Consider the following 8,873-nt stretch of genomic DNA (forward strand, 5'->3'; position numbering starts at 1 on the left):
GACATTGTCTCCAAGATTCTCATCGTAAATAACAAACAGAAAACAAGCTACCTTCTGGCCTGTCCTCCTGGCTTGACCTTATCTTTCTTAAGTATACAAGAGAGTAAAACAGGTATGAGAGAGAGCATTTCTAACTTTCCTTCCACACTCCCCCATTTTGTCCTATGAAGGACTATCATACATATGTACAGAGCCTTGATAAGACCCTTGAGTTGTAAACCTTAACCTCAGGGGGAATAGTGGACATCATTCAGTGTAATTAGGTTATATTCATAAGATCCATTTTATCACTGCGTTCTTGCAGCATTTCCTCATACATTATTTTAACAAACTCCTTTATTTCAACAGGAGTAAGGCTATTCTGCATTTCTCTAGCAGTGCAAGCACAGCAACACTTAAACAGTACAAAACAAATATAGAGAAGAATTTAATTTTGCCCATGTGGCCAACACCATGCGCCAGATGGGCAAACCAGGGAAAGAGTGCCTGTGAGGCAACCAATGCATTTGCAAATGTTGCAATTTCCTGGAGCTTTTACAGTGCATCTCAAATTACATTTCATCCTGCCCCAGGTCATAAAAGTCAAAACCTAGTTACTACCTACATAATGTCACGGTCTCCCCTGTTCCTACCTTAGTTCACCACCAGAGGTCTCCCTCTCCCGAATACTAGTTTAGTGCTTCTCCTTTCCTTTATCCAGTCAAACCAGTCTTTCCAGATTCTTCCCTACCAGGTGCACCTGTTCTGTCCTCCTCTCCTATCATTGGTCAATCCTTCATTCACCTCGTTCAATCCCTCTCTCCTTCACAGTACTTAAACCCCTCTGTTTGCTAGATTTATGGAGAAGTCTTGCATGCTCTCCTGGGTCATTGCCAAGCCTTGTTTTTTGAGTGCCATCCTGTGTATTTTTGACTCCTTCCTTCCTTCCTTCCTTCCTTCCTTCCTTCCTTCCTTCCTTCCTTCCTTCCTTCCTTCCTTCCTTCCTTCCTTCCTTCCTTCCTTCCTTCACCCCTTTTGGATCTTCCCTAGTAGCCTGTTCGTTTGACATGGACTGTCCCTGTTTATGCTCTCTCATTTTGCCCTTATTGGATTATCTGCTTCAACTCTAAAAGCCTGCACTTGGATTCTTTCCTTTGGTCCTAGAGGACGTCACACATAACACATACATTTTGTTGCTTCTAAGAAAATACAAAAGTCAGTTAAATGTTATTTTTACAAATTCAGTTTGTAAACTGTATTGTACATATATTTGTTGCGTTTTGATTTATAAACATTGTACTTTCTACAAATCTTAAGAGAAGGGCAATGGACTGATTCTGACTTGGCTTTCATTCTGTTTATTTGAATAATGTGACATCTCTGCTAATAGTACATTATAAATTTAACTATCAATACAAGAATATATGCTACTGCAGATGTCATCTGAGCTGTGTCACAATATATTGTAGATTCCTATAATCTGGAAAACCTTTAATTACAGTATTTGAAATTATTTCTCTACTGAGTCAACCATCACTTCAGCGTTGTGAACCTCAATATCGGTCTGTTCAAGATGCCGTGAGGCTGTCTTTAAAGCCGCGCCCTCGGCCTACTGTGTCTCAATGAGAACACCAGCGTCTTCTCCATATGCACCTCTGCCACTACGGCTCAGACATTGGTTCCTTCAGGACACGATTCATAATATGCATATCTGGAATAAATCAGTCATCTGAAGACACAATGTGTGGTTCGCACAACATCAGAGATCCTCCTTATAAAAGGCATCTCTATCACATTAGTTGATATTCGCACAATCTATAAAGTTTCTAGTAAATGGACAATTCAAAATAATAATAATCTTGATTCCAATGTATCTAATTTATCAAATTACTTCAGTACAGCACTCAGCTGTCGTCAGCAGCATCATATCTCCTGTGTTACTGAATCAACTTTACTTCCTAGTGTAGATACTCTTTTGTGTGGAGTTGTCAAACTTTCAAAACAATGTGCTTGTCTTTGTCCTTTTATCTAACTTAAATACCTGAGACCATTACAACAATTATTATCATTATAATACAAGCAGTATAAATTACCATTCATTACACTCTCGCTCTGTTTGCAGTAAGTTATGAACCCTTACACGTAGTTACAGTCTCTGCCTTCTCTCTATCTCTCTCTCTCTCACACAGTCATCTCAGGCTGCTTGTCTGCTCAGGCGAACAGGGGGAGCAGTGTCACGGCCCTTGCCCCCTGCCCCCCTCTTCCTAATTGATAGGGTATTTCTGTTTGTGAAAGGACTATTTCCAAACAGTTTTATAACTTGCCATGACTATGTTTCATTAAATTAGTTATGTTACACCTTTAGTAACTTCCTTATTTTCCCTCATATTCCAGTCAATCACCATCACAATCTCTCGTGGCAGTACATTTGTCTCACACACAACAAACTCTCCTTGCTCAACCTTCTTCAATTTTGGTTAACATTGCTCTGCATCCTAACAGCTGTTCTTTCTCCTATTCCTAATTTCAAATTTCAAATATTCAAATATGATTTATCAATATGATTACTATTTAGACATATTTCACTCCAGTATGTGAGCCAATCAATTTAGTTAATCTTTGGTAAATAAGCCCTTTCAATTATCTCAATAATGATGTCCAGGTACGTCAGGAAAACATTTTTTCCTTAAAAAAAAAAGTGCAGTCAATGATTTCCCCAATGAAGAGCCTGCGTGGGCACTAAGACTGTCCACCTGTGCGGCTCATATATGTCTTTATTGTGTCACTTTCTCCTATTGAAGTCCAATCTACACCGGTACAGGTTCAGAAGAACTGTTCCCAAAGCCAGATTGAACTGATCAATAGTTCATTTCTTACCTATTCAATGTATTTAGGGATCTTATTCCTAGGGGGTTAAATATCTTCATTATGGAACTCAGAGCTACCAAATGAGCACATCTTTAATTTCCTGGACTATCTGGTTATCTATTTCTCAATATCTAAGAAACTTTCACCGGATGTTTGCGGTGCCTAGGATTCCTTTTTCTAAATTTGGCTCTAATTCCATTTCTAACTTGTTACTTTTAACTTCTCTATTCGGAAGACCTATTTAAATAATTTTGTATTATTATTTCTGTTTGCAATAGCATTCTGTGTACAGTTAAATGCTTACTTTCTGTTAGGTCTGTTATTACAACATATTTAACTGGCATTATTTTAGCTATCATTCTGTAACTATTTGTGATGTATGACTCTTAGTCATATTCTGGACTATACAGTAAATGAAAGACACAATACGGACATTTACTTTGCGCAAACTGTAAACGTACAAACATACATAGAGACACATATTAATTTACAATCACCTAAAGCATTATTAGGAACACCTGTTCAATTTCTCATTAATGCAATTATCTAATCAACCAATCACATGGCAGTTGCTTCAATGCATTTAGGGGTGTGGTCCTGGTCAAGACAATCTCCTGAACTCCAAACTGAATGTCTGAATGGGAAAGAAAGGTGGTTTAAGCAATTTTGAGCGTGGCATGGTTGTTGGTGCCAGATGGGCCGGTCTGAGTATTTCACAATCTGCTCAGTTACTGGGATTGTCACGCACAACCATTTCTAGGGTTTACAAAGAATGGTGTGAAAAGGGAAAAACATCCAGTATGCGGCAGTCCTGTGGGCGAAAATGCCTTGTTGATGCTAGAGGTCAGAGGAGAATGGGCCGACTGATTCAAGCTGATAGAAGAGCAACTTTGACTGAAATAACCACTCGTTACAACCGAGGTATGCAGCAAAGCATTTGTGAAGCCACAACACGTACAACCTTGAGGCGGATGGGCTACAACAGCAGAAGACCCCACCGAGGACCACTCATCTCCACTACATATAGGAAAAAGAGGCTACAATTTGCACAAGCTCACCAAAATTGGACAGTTGAAGACTGGAAAAATGTTGCCTGGTCTGATGAGTCTCGATTTCTGTTGAGACATTCAGATGGTAGAGTCAGAATTTGGCGTAAACAGAATGAGAACATGGATCCATCATGCCTTGTTACCACTGTGCAGGCTGGTGGTGGTGGTGTAATGGTGTGGGGGATGTTTTCTTGGCACACTTTAGGCCCCTTAGTGCCAATTGGGCATCGTTTAAATGCCACGGCCTACCTGAGCATTGTTTTTGACCATGTCCATCCCTTTATGACCACCATGTACCCATCCTCTGATGGCTACTTCCAGCAGGATAATGCACCATGTCACAAAGGTCAAATCATTTCAAATTGGTTTCTTGAACATGACAATGAGTTCACTGTACTAAAATGGCCCCCACAGTCACCAGATCTCAACCCAATAGAGCATCTTTGGGATGTGGTGGAACGGGAGCTTCGTGCCCTGGATGTGCATCCCACAAATCTCCATCAACTGCAAGATGCTATCCTATCAATATGGGCCAACATTTCTAAAGAATGCTTTCAGCACCTTGTTGAATCAATGCCACGTAGAATTAAGGCAGTTCTGAAGGCGAAAGGGGGTCAAACACAGTATTAGTGTGGTGTTCCTAATAATCCTTTAGGTGAGTGTATATCCAAAGTAAATTCGGAAAGTAGTACATGGTTTTGGTTGGCATGTTATATTGACCTGCAGTGTCTCAAACTACCCTTATTTATTACTTATCTAGTAATTTTCCTTCAGTATCGTGAGGACTCATTTATACTGAAAAAAATAAATAAATTATATATATATATATATATATATATATATATATAATTATTATTTGTCTTTGGTGCATTCAGCTTAGGCTAGATTGAATTATGCCTTTTGTCTTTTCTTTCTTTTCTCTAACAAATGTTTTAAGATAGCTAGCTTTGCTTTCTCATTATTAAATATACATTAATCATTCCACATCATAAACTCTTTCTAGTTTACTTCTCCTATTTTGCAAAACCGTTTTTAGGTGCTCAAGTCTATCTGAATCAAATGTCCCATCTTCTGGAAACCTTAACTTTCTGTCACCTGTTGTCCAGTCAAACCACTTGTGCACATCGCACACCACTTCACTCCATAGTTATCATACATGTACCTGACATGTGTACCTTTGGGTGGCGGGTTACGCGTTTTACTGAAGCTGTTACCACCCATTGTCTATGTAACTTTTTGTACACAACTACCAAGGCATACAAGCACACAAAATAATAACAAAATGTCAGTGGAAAAAAAAAAAAAATGTAAAAAAGTAAAAAAGAAATAAAAATATAACAAAGCAAAACACAGATTAAAATAAATCCTATATACGAATAATAACAAACATGTTTTTCAATATGTTTGCATTTATATAACTTGTATATAACTTAATGACGTTTCTTCATTTACCATTCCATTTATGGTTCTATAAAACACGTGCTTTTATATTATCACCGCCATATCAGATATAGAACAATTAATTAGCGCTCTTTTTATTTTTCTAATAGTAGGTCAAATCTACCCTGCAGTTTACAGACACACTTTTGTCTGCGGGAACCCAAACACGAAGACACAGTCCTGTTTCTTCACAAACAAGAAGACACAGTCAAGTCTATGGTAACAAGCAAGAAAACATTTCAGACAAGCAACAATGTTGAATTAAAATATAGATCGGTTACCTGATAGTCAGAGGACCAGGCGAGCAGACCAGAAAGCAAAGCACCGCAGTGGGGATTTTAAAAGGCTCCCTTACCTTATTATTCTGCCGGCGCGGCTCTGCTGGTCACTGGTCTGGCCACTGCGCTCCTCTCCGTCAGGGTCAGCGATCCCATCCTCGTCGCCATGTAATGTGGAAGAAAAACCATCTTCAATCAGTTTGGACATTAGTTGCAATGCCTTTAATACACGCAGCGTGGAGAGGAACAGTGAATCAAGAAGATCCCAAAGTCGTTCTGCCTTCATTTAAAAGTCAGAGGCTTTTACACACAAAGAACAAAGATCTGGTTACAGTCACAGAGTCATTACTATATCGTTATAAGACAGAGTTCATAGGTCAACACATGGATTAGGGAGCAGGCACTTCAATCATACTGTTTGACATTGTCTCCAAGATTCTCATCGTAAATAACAAACAGAAAACAAGCTTCCTTCTGGCCTGTCCTCCTGGCTTGACCTTATCTTTCTTAAGTATACAAGAGAGTAGAATAGATATGTGGGAAAGAATTTCTAACTTTCCTTCCACAGATTACATTAGAAACAACATTGTTTCAACGTCATATTTCAACATAGAATATACATTGAAAATTGGATTTGCAAATGGAATCAACATTGAATTTTCAACGGTGAATCAACGTTGACGATTCAACGTCGATCCAATTTGCAAATACAACCAATTTTCAATGAAATTTCAATGTTGAAATATGACGTTGAAACAACATTGTTTCTAATGTATTTTGCCTGCTGGGACTAAAGTGTTTATGAAATGATAATTATTGGTCTATTCATTATATGAATTAGTTCGAGTTAAGTATAATATTATATTCCAGTGTAAGTACAGTATGGCTGATTAATTTCTCTTTAAATGAGGTGTAAGTCTTGTATCCCAATTGTATGTTAATGCACAGTGTTAAAATATAGTGTTAAAAAAGTGTTGTTTCAACACTCATTGGGTTAAATTGACACTTTAAGAGTTAAACCATCTTGAGAGTCAGTGTTAATACTGGGTGTCAAAATGAAGAGTGTTGATTTTACACTACTGGTGTAAAACCAAAGAACTTACCATTCCCATAATGCTTTGTGGTAGATTCCTGAATAATTGTTGTTTTATGGTTTTATTTTTTCTTATTAATTGTATAAATGTTAATTATTGTAAAGGATTTTTTGTTTGTATTTACCAGCCAATATATTTGTGCTATCCTTTTTTTTACCCTACATTGAAGTCATGTCTCTGAGTCAACACCTACCATAATTTCTATTTCCATGCTTATAGTGGTGCTTGTAAGCATTACCTCTATGTGCCTGTCTGGCTGAGTCTTTTGATTTTTATATATACATATCAATGGACTGCTAGATTTTACTAGTATCAGTGCTATACATTCACACATTTCTGCTCATCCAGAGTGTATAGAAGATAATCCTGTCGTAACATGTCGTTTGATTGATAAAAGCAGAGTAAACAGGGTTCTAACAACTTAATGGAGTAACACAATGAGAATGTTTTAACACTGAGATTTATTAGAGTAAACTTAACACTGTGATTGTTAAATACTCCATAGTGTTAAATGTAATTGGGACTCCAGCGAGGAGAAGACTGCGAGGTGACGCCACACAGCAACAACAGGCAACCATGACGGTCTCTCCTATTCCTGTCCTCCTCTCTCCTTCCTCTCGGCGTGCAGCTGTGTGCCATTGTTTTCCTAATCCCTCCAACCTCATCTCTCTGCCTCTCCCCCCCTCCTCCTCCCTCCCTGCTACCCCACTCTCTGGAGGCCTATGGAACTGCCACTCAGCTTCCAACAAGGCTGACTTCATCTCTGCCTTCGCATCCCACCAGTCTCTGGATTTCATCGCTCTCACTGAGACATGGATCTCCCCGGACAACTCTACCACTCCTGCTGCCTTATCCTCTCTCTTCGTCCTGTCCCACTCTCCTCGTCTTACTGGGCGGGGAGGAGGAACAGGGCTCCTGCTCTCCCCTTCTCTCCTCTTCTCTGTCCCACCCTCTCTCTCCTCTATCTCAACCCACAGCTTTGAATTCCATGCAGTGGAAATCACCTCTCCCTCTCATCTTTTCCTTCTAGTTCTCTACCGTCCCCCTGGTCCACTCGCCTCCTTCCTGGATGAACTCGACTTTCTTCTCTCCCCTCTCCCCTCGCTGTCCTCGCCTACCATCCTCCTGGGAGACTTCAACATTCACCTCTCCAACCCTTCCCACTGTACCGGATTTCTTCCTCTCCTTCACTCCTTTAACTTCTCTCTCTCCCCATCTCCCCCCACTCACAGGGCTGGCCGCCAGCTAGACCTCATCTTCTCTAGAGGCTGCTCCCCTTCGACACTCTCCGTGACACCCATGGACATCTCGGACCATCACTTAATCTCCTTCTCCCTTTCCCTTCCCTCCCTCCCCTCTCCACCCACTCCCTCTGTCACCTTCCGCCGTAATCTCCGCAGTCTCCCCCTCCACCCTTGCCTCCACTGCCCTCACTCTCTTGCCTTCCATTGATTGTTTTTCAAATCTACCTGTCAACTGTGCTACTTCCTCTTTGTTCTCCTCCCTCACCTCCTCCCTTGACTCTCTCTGTCCTCTCACATCTCGTCCTGCCCGTCCCTCCCCTCCTCAGCCTTGGCTATCTGCTGTCCTGCGTGCAACCCAAACTAGTCTGCGTGCTGCTGAACAAAAGTGGAAAAGGACCAAACTCCCATCCGCCCTTGATCTCTACCGCTCCCTACTGTCCACATTCTCGTTTTCTCTCACCTCAGCCAAGAAGTCTTACTTCCAATCTCTCTTCGAATCCACTATCAACAACCCTCGCAAACTCTTCTCCACCTTCTCCTCCCTCCTTGCCCCCCCTCCCCCTCCTCCTCCCTCATCTCTCACTGCTGATGACTTCGCCTCCTTCTTCTCCTCCAAGATTGCAGACATCCGCAGGCTTTTCAATACTCCACCCTCATCTCCCATCACACCGAAACCTCCCACCTACCAAGCTGCCTTTTCTTCATTCTCGCCTCTCTCAGATGCTGAAGTTTCTGCTCTTCTCCTACGTCACAAACCCACTACATGCGACCTGGACCCTCTCCCCTCTCATCTCTTCCAAGCAACTGCTCCTGATCTTCTCCCCTTCATCTCCTCCCTCCTCAACTCCTCACTCCTCTCTGGCTGTTTCCCCTCTGCATTTAAACAAGCTGCTGTCATCCCACTGCTCAAGAAACCAACCC

This window comes from Amia ocellicauda, chromosome 6, assembly GCF_036373705.1.
Source record: "Amia ocellicauda isolate fAmiCal2 chromosome 6, fAmiCal2.hap1, whole genome shotgun sequence".
Lineage (NCBI taxonomy): Eukaryota > Metazoa > Chordata > Actinopteri > Amiiformes > Amiidae > Amia > Amia ocellicauda.